The 13,233-nt window shown below is 39.0% G+C and overlaps 1 pseudogene; it reads left to right on the top strand.

The window, feature by feature from the left end:
* The window catches only part of LOC111536238, a 72,958-nt pseudogene that overhangs the window by 9,287 nt on the left and 50,438 nt on the right, over positions 1 to 13,233 (top strand).

Genomic DNA, 13,233 nt, shown 5'->3' with positions numbered 1-13,233 from the left:
CAGGAGATCGAGACCATCCTGGCTAACACGGTGAAACCCCGTCTCTACTAAAAATACAAAAAACTAGCCGGGCGAGGTGGCGGGCGCCTGTAGTCCCAGCTACTCGGGAGGCTGAGGCAGGAGAATGGCGTAAACCCGGGAGGCGGAGCTTGCAGTGAGCTGAGATCCGGCCACTGCACTCCAGCCTGGGTGACAGAGCAAGACTCCATCTCAAAAAAAAAACAAAAACAAAAAAACAAAAAACAAAAAACAAACTAAAAATAGAGCTACTGTAAAATCCAGCAATCCCAGTCCTAGCTATATACCCCAAAGAAAGGAAATCAGAATATTGAAGAAATACCTGCACTCCTATGTTCGTTGCAGAACTATTCACAATAGCCAAGGTTTGGAAGCAAACTAAGTGTTCATCAACAGATGATTAGATAAAGAAAATGTGGTACATATACACAATGGCATACTATTCAGCCATAAAAACGTGTGATCCTGTCATTTGCAACAACATGTATGGAATTCGAGGTCATTATGTCAAGTAAAATAAGGCAGAGAAAGACAAGCTTCTCATGTTGTCAATTATCTGTGGGATTCAAAAATCAAAACGGTTGAACTCATGGAGATAAAGAGTAGAAGGGGCCGGGCGCGGTGGCTCAGGCCTGTAATCCTGGCACTTTGGGAGGCTGAGACAGGCGGATCACGAGGTCGGGAGATCGAGACCATCCTGGCTAACATGGTGAAACCCCGTCTCTACTAAAAAATACAAAAAACTAGCCAGGCACGGTGGCGGGCGCCTGTAGTCCCAGCTACTCAGGAGGCTGAGGCAGGAGAATGGCATAAACCCGGGAGGCGGAGCTTGCAGTGAGCTGAGATCCAGTCACTCCACTCCAGCCTGGGCGACAGAGCGAGACTCCGTCTCAAAAAAGAAAAAAAAAAAAAAAGAGTAGAAGGATGTTTGCAAGAGGCTAGGAAGGTTAGTGGGGGGTGGGGGAGGTGGAAGGGAAGTGGAGATTGTTAATGGGTACAAAAATATAGTCAGAAAGAATGAATAAAAGCTAGTATTTGATAGCACAACAGGAAGACCATACTCAATAATACTTTAATTGTACATTTAAAAATAAGCAGAAGAATTTAATTGGATTATTTGTAACACAAAAGATAAATGCCTGAGGGGATAGATATCCATTTTCCATGATGTGATTATTGCCCAATTTCATGCCTGTATCAAAACAGCTCACACCATAAATATATGCACCTACTATCTACCTGCAAATATTTAAAAATAGTAATAATTTAAAAAATAAAATGACTTGTTAATATGGAGGTAAAGAAACAACAACAACAAAAACAAAGCAGAAACACACACACACACATGCACACAAATACAACAGTTTCCTTAGAAATCAAAGGAGATCTAGTGTCTCATAATATATTTAGAATGTACAGGATGCAATTCAATATGACTTAGCATGTAAAAAATTAAGAATTTCAATTTGCAAGTAAAAAAAGCAAAATAATTATCAGATTTCAACCCCAATGTGACACAGATTTTAGAATTATGACAAATACTTTGATGCATCTGTTAGAACCATTGTCTAATAAATAAAAGCAAATACACTGTCTTCTCTTTTTCTGCCTTTTCTGGTTTTAATTATGCAGTTTATATGATTCCATTAGCTTCCCTCTCTTAGCATATCAATTATATATATTTTTTACTTTTTACATTGGTTGTCCTATAGTTTGCAATATACATTTACAGCTAATCCAGTTTCAAATAATACTCTACTGCTTCACAGGTGGTACTAGTATCTTATAGAGGAGTGTCTTAGTTTTCTGAGGCTGCTATATAACAAAGTACCTTGGACTGGTTATTTATTTATTTGTTTATTTATTTATTGAGACAAATTCTCTGTTGCCCACACCATAGTGCAGTGGTGCAATCACAACTCAGTGCAGCCTCAACCTCTGAGGCTCAAGCAATTCTCCTGTCTCAGCCTCCTGAGTAGCTGTGACCACAGGCACATGCCACCATGCCTGGCTAATTTTCTTTTTATTGTAGAGATGTGGTCTCGCTATGTTGCCCAGATTGGTCTAGAATTCCTGGCCTCAAGCAATTCTCCTGCCTTGGCATCCCAAAGTGTTGGCAATACAGATGTGAGCCATCCCACCTGGCCAGACTGATAATTTATAAACAAAGAAAATTTATCTCTCACAGTTATGGAGGCTGGGAAGTGCAACATCAAGATGCCAGCATATTCAGTGACTGGTGAGAGCTCATTTCTCAGAGATGGCACCTTCTGGCTGTGTCATATAGCACAAAGGCAAAAGGGATTCCTCAAGCCTTTTTTGTTTTTTAGACAGTGTTGCACTCTGTCACCCAGGCGCCAAGCGCAGTGGTATGATCCCGACTTACTGCACCTCTGTCTCCTGGGTTCAGGCGATACTTGTGCCTTAGCCTTCCAAGTACCTGGGACTACAGGCACACGCCACCATGCCTGGCTAATTTTTGTATTTTTAGTAGAGACGGAGCTTTGCCATGTTGGCCTGGTTGCTCTCAAACTCCTGGTCTCAATTGATCCACCAGCCTCAGCCTCCCAAAGTTCTGAGATTATAGGAGTGAGCCACTGTGCCAGGCCTCAAGCCTATTTTATAAAGACATTAATGGTATTGATGAAGGCAGGGCCCTTATGACCTAATCATCTCCCAAATGACTTGCCTCTTAATACTATTACATTGCACGTTGTGTTTCAACATATGAATTGTGGAGGGATGCATTCAGACTATAGCACAGAGTATTCCCAATTCCTCCTTCCTATCCCTTATAACATTGCTGCCATTCATTTCACTTATTGATAAGCCATAATCACCAAATACATTGCTGAAATTATTAGTTAGCTAACAGTTACATCAATTAAGAACAAGAAAAATAAAATATTTTAGTTTACCTTCATTTATCACTTCTCTAATGTTCTTCTTTTATATAGATCTGAGTTTCTGATGCATACTATTTTTCTTTTCTCTGAATAACTTCTTTTAAAATTTATTGCAAGATAAGTCTACTGATGATAAATTAACCTCAGTTTTTCTGTCTGAAAAAGTAAAATACTCTTTAAAAAAGTGGAAAGAAAGAAAGCTTCAGTAGAGAAATAGAAAATAAAAAGAACTAAATAAATAGTTCAGAACTGAAAAATACAGTAATCAAAGTAAAACATTTACTGGATGTGATCAATAGCAGAATGGAGTTTTAAGAGGAAAAGCTCAGTGTACTTGAACACAGATTAATACAAATTGTCTAAAATGAACAAAATATAGAAAAATGTTTGAAAAAGTAATAAATAGAGACTCAGGGACCTATGAGACAATATCAAAAGGTCTATCATTTTCTTCATCATAATTCCAGAAAGAGAGGAGAACAAGTGTAGCACAGAAAGAATACTTGAAGAAATAATGGATGAAAACTTTCCAAATCCAGCAAAGGACACAAAGTGACATGTACAAGAATCCTGGTCAATCCCACCCAGGATCAACTCAAAAAATTCACATACAGACACATTATAATTAAGCTGCTTAAAATTAGGTACTAAGAAGAAGTATTAAAAGTAGCCAGAGGAAAACACTACATTGCATACAGTGGAACAATGAGAGTAAATTTCTTATCATAAACCATGGAGGCAAGAAAGAAATGTCATTACATTTTAAAAGTGCTTATGGGAATAAACTGTTAATCCAGAATTGTACAGGCAATGAAAATATCCTTCTAGAATGTAGGTTGAATAAAGACATTCTCAAAGAAAGGGAAACTAAGAGAAATCACCACCAGAACAACTGTTCTAAAAGAAATGCTAAAGGAAATTCTTCAGATGGAAGGGAAACAATACCAGAGGTAAACTTGGAATAACAGAGATGGAGGAAGAGCAACAAAATGGTAAATATTTGGGTAAATATAGTAAACTATCCCATATGGTTTGGCTCTGTGTCCCCACTGAAATCTCATTTCCAATTGTAATCCCCACCTGTTGAGGGAGGGACCCGTAATCCCCATGTGTCAAGGGAGGAAGGTGATGGGATCATAGGGGTGGTTTTCCCCATGCTGTTCTTATAATAGTGAGTGAGTTCTCATGAGATCTGATGGTTTTATAAGTATTTGGAAGTAACTCCTTCTTTCACTATCTCTCTTACCGGCCAACATGTAAGACATGCCCGCTTCCCCTTCCACTGTGATTGTAAGTTTCCTAAGGCCTCCCCAGCCGTGTGGAATTGTGAGTCAATTAAACCTCTTTTCTTTGTAAATTACCCATTTTTGGGTACTATCTTTATAGCAGTGTGAGAATGGACTAATACACTGTCCTCTTAGTTTTTACAAACATATTGTGAAGGTTGAAAACAAAAATTATAACATTGGCTGATGGGATTTTCGATGTATGTAGGTGAAATGTGTAAGACAAGTACAGCGTAAAGTGGGGAGGGTAAAGGGACCTATATGGTGATAAAGCTTCTACACTGCACTTGAAGTAAAAAATATTGATTTGGAGTAGACAGTGCCAAGTTAAGTACGTATATGATAACCCCTAGAGTAACCACTTAAATAGATATACAAAGAGATAGAGTAAAAAAAACCTCAGTGGATAAATTAAAAGGGAATACTAAACAATATTAAGCTAATCCAAAAGAAGGCAGTAAGGGAAAAATAGGAAATAAAGAGAAAAGACAAGTAATAAAAATTAGAGCTAATAGAAACATGTCAATAAATGTATTAGTGAAATTGGTCTAAAAACGCCAGTTAAAAAACATGGATTTTTAGAATGGAGTTTTCAAAAGATTCAGTGGTATGCTGTCTACAAGAAAGCCTCTTAGAGTGTAAACAAATAGTCAATGTAAAATAGAAGAATGGGAAAATATATGTATCATGCAATCACTAACCAAAATAAACCTGTAGTAGCAATACTAATATCAGCCAAAATAGACTTAAGGGCAAGGAAAATTACCAAGGATCAAGAGTGACATTACATAATTATAAAAGAGTCAAATTACCAAGAAAGCATAAATGTGGGCTGGGCACAGTGGCTCACTCCTGTCATCCCACACTTTAGGAGGCTGAGGTGAGCAGGTTGCTTAAACTCAGGAGTTTGAGACCAGTCTAGGCAACAGGGTGAAACCCCATCTCTACAAAAACTACAAAAATTAGGTGTGTGTGGTGGTGCATATCTGTGGTCCAAGCTACTCAGGAAGTTGAGGTGGAAGGATCACTTGAGCCCAGAAGGTGAAGGCTGCAGTGAGCTGTGATCACACCACTGTACTCCAGCCTGGGTGACAGTGGAAGACCCTATCTCAAAAAAAAAAAAAAAAAAAAAAAGGAAAAAAGAAAAAAAAAAGAAGCCTAAAAAAAATCCTAAATGTGTATGCAACTAACAACAGAATTTAAAAACATATGAAGCCAAAAATAATAAAACTGAAATGATAAATGGGCAAATCCACAATTATATTTAAAGTTTTTAAACTCTTCTGTCTCAATAATGGATAAGACAAGTAGACATATTATCAGCAAGGACATAGGAGAACTGAGCAACATCATTAGCCAGTAGCCAATAGTACCTAATTGACATTTATAGAACACTCTATCAAATGACAGCAGAATACACATTCTTTTCCACTGAAAATGCAAGATTCACCAAGATAGAACAAATTAGTAAAACGGAAAACAGAAAAACAATACAGAAATATGATGAAACCAAAAGCTCTTTTTATGCAAAGATAAATAAAATGGGCAAATGTCCAACCAACATAGGAAAAAGGTGGGGGGATGACACAAATATCATGAATAAAAGGAACTATCGCTATACACATCACTAATATGAAATAGATGGTAAGGGAATACCATCAATGACTACAGGCATAAATTTGATTACTTAGATGAGATGGATTAATCTGTAAAAATCTACAAACTATTAAAACTTATCCAAAATGAAATAGATAACTTGAATATTACTATCATTATTAAATAAATTGAGTTCATAGTCAAATATCTTCCAAAAAAGAAATCTCCAGACCCAGGTAATTTCACTGGTAAATTCCATCAAACATTTCTTTTCTTTTCTTTTGAGACCAGGTCTTGCTCTGTTACCCAGGCTGGCTGGAGTGCAGTGGTGTGAGCACAACTCACTGTAGCCTTGACTCCCTGGGATCAAATTATCCTTCCACCTCAGCCTCCCAAGTAGCTGGGACCACAGGTGCATGCCACCACACCTGGTTAATTTTTTAATATTTTGTTGAGATGGGGTCTCACCATCTTGCCCAGGCTGATCTCAAATTCCTGGGCTCAAGCAGTCCTCTTACCTCAGCCTCCCAAAGTCCTGAGATTACAGGAATGAGCCACCAATGCCTGACCTTTCATCAAACATTTGAAGAGAAATAAAACTAACTCTGCATGATCTTCTGGAAAATAGAAGAGGAGAGAACACTTTCAAACTCGTTTTATCAGGCCAGCATTCTCCTGTAGTCAAATCCAAAGATACTACAAGCAAATAAAAGTTTAGACCAAGATTTATAATAAAAGGGCAACATCTTCGACAAAATAATAAATTGAATATTGCAATATATGATAAAAATAATGTGTCACAAATAAGTGAGGTTTATCCTGGGAATGCAAGGCCAATTCAATATTTGAAAGTCAATCCATGTATTCCACCATATTAACAGACTATAGAAGGAAAAAACTCACATGATCATAGCAATTGATAGAGAAAACATTTGACAACATTCAACATCCGTTCATGGTAATAATTCTCAATGTATTAGGAATAGAAGAGAATTTCACTAACCTGATGAAGGGCAGCCACACAAAAAAAACCCACAACCAACATTATTCATAATGGTGGAAGACTGAATAATATTTTTCCCAAGATTAGGAACAAGTCAAGCATGCCCACTCTTACCACTCCCATTCAAAGTGATACTGATTGTCCTACTGAATGTAATGAGGCAACAAACAGAATAAAAATCATATAGATTAGAAAAGAAGAAATAAAATTGTTCCTATTCACAGAGGACATGATGGTCTCCATAAAAGTCTTGAAGAATCCTTTAAAAAAGCTTCTAGAACTACATGAAATTCTCAAGTTCACAGCTTTTTAATGGAAAAACAAACCTCAACCTAAACCTCTTACCTTTACATAGAGTAACTCCAAATGTATTGCAGATCAGAGGTGATATTCATAAATGTTAATTTTTGATATTGTATAATGGAATATGTTAATACTTGTAAGATTTGCATAGCTTGGTCAACCAATATTTTCCAAAGGTTAATACTCAAGTTTGAGAAATTGTCATGGCCAACAGGAACCTAAAGAGGCATGACAACTAAATAAAATGTGGTATGCTGGGTGGGATCTCAGTATAAAAAAAGACATTGCAGCCGGGCGTGGTGGCTCGTGCCTGTAATTCCAACACTTTGGGAGGCCAAGGTGGGTGGATAACCTGAGGTCAGGAGTTTGAGACCAGCCTGGCCAACATAGCAGAACCCTGTCTCTACTAAAAATACAAAAATTAGCCAGGTGTAGTGGCTCATACCTGTAATCCCAGCTACTCGAGAGGCTGAGGCAAGAGAATCGCTTAAATCCCAGCTACTCGAGAGGCTGAGGCAGGAGATGGCAGTGAGCTGAAGGTTGCAGTGAGCAGAGATCGTGCCATTGCACTCCAACCTGGGCAACAGATCGAGACTCTGTCTCAAAAAGAAAAAAAAAAAAGTCATGCATAGAAACTAAGGAAATCTGAGTAAAGTTAGTCTTTAGTTAATAATAATCTATAAATATTTGATCATTAATCATAGTAAATGTACCATACTAATTAAGATATTAATTGGAGAAACTTGGGTGTGGGATATATAAGAACTCTCTACTAGCTTTGTAATTTTTCTGTAAATCTAAAATGATTTCAAAAAGTTATTAAAATATGAAAACTGAAAAATGAAAATCAGTAAATATTTTATATAGATATTTAATTAAATATCTATAAAATAATGTGTCAAGTAGTCAACTATTTTTTTTTTTTTTGAGACGGAGTCTTGCTCTGTCGCCCAGGCTAGAGTGCAGTGGCCGGATCTCAGCTCACCGCAACCTCTGCCTCCTGGGTTCACGCCATTCTCCTGCCTCAGCCTCCCGAGTGGCTGGGACCACAGGCGCCCACCACCTCGCCCGGCTAATTTTTTGTATTTTTAGTAGAGACGGGGTTTCACCGTGTTAGCCAGGAGGGTCTCGATCTCCTGACCTCGTGATCCGCCCGTCTCGGCCTCCCAAAGTGCTGGGATTACAGGCTTGAGCCACCGCACCCGGCCCGTAGTCAACTATTAATACAACTCAGCTTATACGATACACTAATGCTATGGGTGCATTTTACTGACTGCAGTTATTTTAATATATTTGGTATAATATGAGGTAGGACCTTTGAGATAAGAGCACCTAGGACCAAAGAAGATATTAAAACGTGCTAAAATGTAGATGCTCTCCATCTACATTTGTAGATGTAGGTGTTCTCCACAGATGCTTTTTTAAGGAAATAAGTATATAAAGAGAAGAACTGATGATTGAGAATTGGCAAGAGAAAGAGGAGGAAGACAGAGTGAATGAAGCAGAAGATCATTTAGAGGTAGGCCTCATCTGTAATAACATGGTAACAGACTTTCAGGAAGAATGAGGTCCCCTAATATTACCAATATTTAACATGGTACTGGATTGAGGTCTAGAGAAACTAGAACAGACTGAAGATCAAAGATTTGGCAATAACAAGGTGATGCCTAATCTTTGAAAGAGTACTTTTCATATGAAGTTGGAGCTGAAAGTCATTCTTGGAAGCATGGGAGAGTATAAAAGAAATAGTAATAGCAGGCAGAATAACTTAAAGAAATATGGTAGTAGAGAGAAGAGGGGGGAGGTGAGGGATGTAAATTGGACAAGATGTAGATTGGAAAAGATTTATTGTTAATTAAAGGCAAAGGGAAAATAATATAAAGGAAGGAAGAGGGAGTTGTAGGGACAAAAGGCTCATTGGAGAGAGTAAGATGTGTGCTTAATATGCCTCCTGTTCATAAGTCAGGTTTGCACCAACTGCATGGCAAGGCAGTGATTAAGTACTTTCTTCTTTTTTGAAACTTTAGCAATAGAACAGCAAGCCACCTCCCTTCCTATTTTTCATATATCCATCATAGGAATAGGGCATCCATCATAGGAAGCAGCTTGGGGCAAGGCAGCTAGTCTCAAACTTTCTGGTCTCAGGACCACTTTACACTTTAAAAATTGTCAAAAACCCAGGAGAACTTTGGTTCTTGTGGGTTATATCAATTGATATTTCTGATATTGGAAATTAAAACTAAGAAAATTTTGAAGTATTGATAATTGTAATCGTAAATATAATATGTATATTATAATTAATAATTATAATATGCATAATTAGTATAATATGTTAGTATCATGGTAGTTATGTATTATAAATATAATTATAAGCTGATTACATGTTAACAAAATTACTTATTTTAATAAAAAATAAGTTTTCTTTCTTTTTTTTTTTTTTTTCTGAGACGGAGTCTTGCTCTGCCGCCCAGGCTGGAGTGCAGTAGCCGGATCTCCGCTCACTGCAAGCTCCGCCTCCCAGGTTTACGCCATTCTCCTGCCTCAGCCTCCCGAGTAGCTGGGACTACAGGCGCCCGCCTCGTCGCCCGGCTAGTTTTTTGTATTTTTTAGTAGAGACGGGGTTTCACCGTATTAGCCAGGATGGTCTCGATCTGCTGACCTCGTGATCCGCCCGTCTCGGCCTCCCGAAGTGCTGGGATTACAGGCTTGAGCCACCGCGCCCGGCCTAAAAAATAAGTTTTCTAAAGCAAAATATAATTTAGTGAGCCCAGTGGCATTGTTTTATATCTTTGCAGAGCTCTTTAATGTCCAGTTTAATACAAGGCAGCCGTATTCTCATAACTGCTTCTGCATTCAATCTATTGCAATAAGTGGTTTGGTTGATGTATAGGAAGATAATATAGCCTAACACAGATATGAAGTTGGAAATGGAGGGGTGTTTTATTAGCATTTCCAGGTAATGATGAATATTTTTCTTTGATGCTACACCAAAACTTGCAAGGGTTAGTTTCTTAAAAGTAAGCTGCAATGTGGAATCCGAGATCATATAAACAAAATTTGTGTGCTCTGTCACATTAAAACCTATTGTATTTAGAGTATAATTTAATGTATCTATCACATTAAAATACCCACCATTTTATTATTCATTTATTTATTTATTTTTGCTATGGAGTTTCGCTCTTGTCGCCCAGGCTGGAGTGCAATGGTGCGATCTCGGCTCACAGAAACCTCCGCCTCCTGGGTTCAAGTGATTCTCCTGCCTCAGCTTCTTGAGTAGCTGGAACTACAGGCATGTGCCACCAGACCCAGCTGTTTTTTGTATTTTTAGTAGAAATGGGGTTTCATCATGTTGGCCAGGCCGGTCTTGAACTGACCTCGAGTGATCTGCCCTCCTTGGCCTCCCAAAGTGCTGGGATTATAGGCATGATTATAGGTATGAGCCACCACGCCCAGCTGATAGTGGGGTTTTTTGAGCACTTCCTTACTTTTTGTCACTACAAGCTGCTCTGGGCTTATCTGGTATATTCTTTGTTCCAGCCCTAGAATTGGCCATTTCTCTAAGGAGTTTGTTTTATTGGAGAATGATAGATCTGGAGTCTAGGTATGCTCATTGCTATAGAGGTGTCATTGCTTCTATATTGTCTCAGCGTCTCAGCTAAACAGCATGGAAATATATGTGTATACTAACCCACATATTTATTAGTTTTTTTTTTTTTTTTTTTTTTTTTTTGAGACACAGTCTCGCTCTTGTCACCCAGGTTAAAGTGCAGTGGCACAATCTTGGCTCACTGCAACCTCTTCCTCCTGGATTGAAGCAATTTTCCTGAGTAGCTGGGATTGCAGGAGTGTGCCACCACACCTGGCTTATTTTGTATTTTTAGTAGAGATGGGGTTTCACCATGTTGGCCAGGCTCTTCTTGAACTCCTGACCTCAGGTTATCTGCCCATCTCAGTCTCCCAAAATGCTGGGATTACAGGCGTGAGCCACCGCACCCGGCCACTTATTAATATTTCTATATTTATCTATGGGTATCTATACTAAGCTAAACATGAATTTAGTCTGATGGCTCCAACTCTAGCCCATTATTACATGGATCATTTTAGCCACCCATTCTTGCTTATTTGTAATTTCCTTCATGGATAGTGAGAAACCTGACTCCCAGCATGTACTGTCCATTAATGCATGTTTGTGTGTGGGTGTTAGGGATTTGTCTCAAAGAAGAGAGCCTCTGATTTTATAATATGAGCCTTTTCTCTGTTTATTGTGCCTCCCCCATCAAGTGATCCTGATTCTCAGGAAACCTTTCTCTACTTCTACCCTAGGAATTGCTCTTGTCTCTGCGTTTTAAACAACCCATGAAGTTGAGGTGGAAAAGAATGCTTATTTGCCTTTAGCTGTGGTTATCTGCTTCTGATGACAGCTGGGCTTGAGTGCTGCCCAGATATTACCCTGCATCTTCTGACTGGTTCTGTTCCTAATTGTTTTCTCCCCTGCAGTTGTGCCAGGATCAGGAAAGACCTTCCCAGAAGATGTTGGAAGGTCTTCTGGAAAGACCTTCCCAGAAGATGTTGGTGAGACTGAAAAGTCTAACTTATTTCCAGTCATTCCTGACTCTGTGATGGGTACTTTTAGACTCAACCCCACCTCCACCCTCAGCAATGGGATCCATCCACTTTCTATGTCTCTAGGGATTCTCCACAGTTTTCTTGTTGCATTCTGGGATATCACAAACTTCCTTTTCTCAACACATACACATTTCTAGATCTCCAGGGTTGAGTTCAGAAGGGGCCAACAACCCATGTAAGTTCTCCATCATGTCATGAACTGGAAGGTCAATTGCCAACTTTAATTTCATTGCTATGAGTGGTTATTGTAAAAGAAAAGAAACCTTAGAAATTGTTTATGAGAAACTCCTAAGTTACAAAGTCAGAACCAGTGACCTGCTTGTTTATTGTGTTTCACTAGCAAATACTTCAGGCTGTGCTATGGATGACTGACTAATGCTTACACCGTGAGGCATATTCTAATAATAATATATTGGTCTTTATTATCCCTAAAAATATTGAATCTACAAATCTGTAGGTTTTTTTTTTTTTTTTTTTTTTGAGACGGAGTCTGGCTCTGTCGCCCAGGCTGGAGTGCAGTGGCCGGATCTCAGCTCACTGCAAGCTCCGCCTCCTGGGTTTACACCATTCTCCTGCCTCAGCCTCCCGAGTAGCTGGGACTACAGGCGCCCACTACCTTGCCTGGCTAGTTTTTTGTATTTTTTTTAGTAGAGACAGGGTTTCAACATGTTAGCCAGGATGGTCTCGATCTCCTGACCTCGTGATCCGCCCATCTCAGCCTCCCAAAGTGCTGGGATTACAGGCTTGAGCCACCGCGCCCAGCTTTTTTTTTTTTTTCTTGAGACGGAGTCTCACTCTGTTGCCCAGGCTGGAGTGCAGTGGTGCGATCTTGGCTCACTGCAAACTCTGCCTCCCGAATTCAAGCCATTCTCCTGCCTCAGCCCCCCGAGTAGCTAGGACTACAGGCTCCTGCTACCACGCCTGGCTAATTTTTTGTACTTTTAGCAGAGACAGGTTTCACTGTGTTAGCCAGGATGGCCTCGATCTCCTGACCTCGTGATCCGCCCGCCTCGGCCTCCCAAAGTGCTGGGATTACAGGCCTGAGCCACTGTGCCTGGCCCAAATCTGTATTTTTTAAGAGATTGGGTCTCACCATATTGCCCAGGCCACAGTGCTGTGGCTATTCACAGGTGTGATCATAGTACTGTAGCCTCAAACTCATGGCCGCAAGCAATCCTCCTGTCTCAGCTCCTGAGTAGCCTGGACTACAGTCGCATGCCTGGCTTCAAATCTGTAGTTGCAAGACATCATTTTTTTAAAAAATCCAATTTCATATTTCAAATTTTTCTAAAGACTAAAATTGCTGCTAAGCAAAAGTTTCCGAGTTTATATTATGAGGTAATGATAAATAAAAATAAAATCAATAAACATTAATGGAAAAATGACTAAGCACAAGACTATCAACATACAAGATTTATTTTTTCTTCTCTTTTCTTTTCTTCTTCTTTTTTTCTTTTTTTTTTTTTCTTTTTTTTTTTTTTTTTTTTTTTTTTTT

This window comes from Piliocolobus tephrosceles, chromosome 12 (assembly GCF_002776525.5).
Source record: "Piliocolobus tephrosceles isolate RC106 chromosome 12, ASM277652v3, whole genome shotgun sequence".
Classification (NCBI taxonomy): Eukaryota; Metazoa; Chordata; class Mammalia; order Primates; family Cercopithecidae; genus Piliocolobus; species Piliocolobus tephrosceles.
The sequence above is the reverse complement of the archived record's forward strand: the minus strand, read 5'-3'. Positions and strand labels throughout refer to the sequence as shown.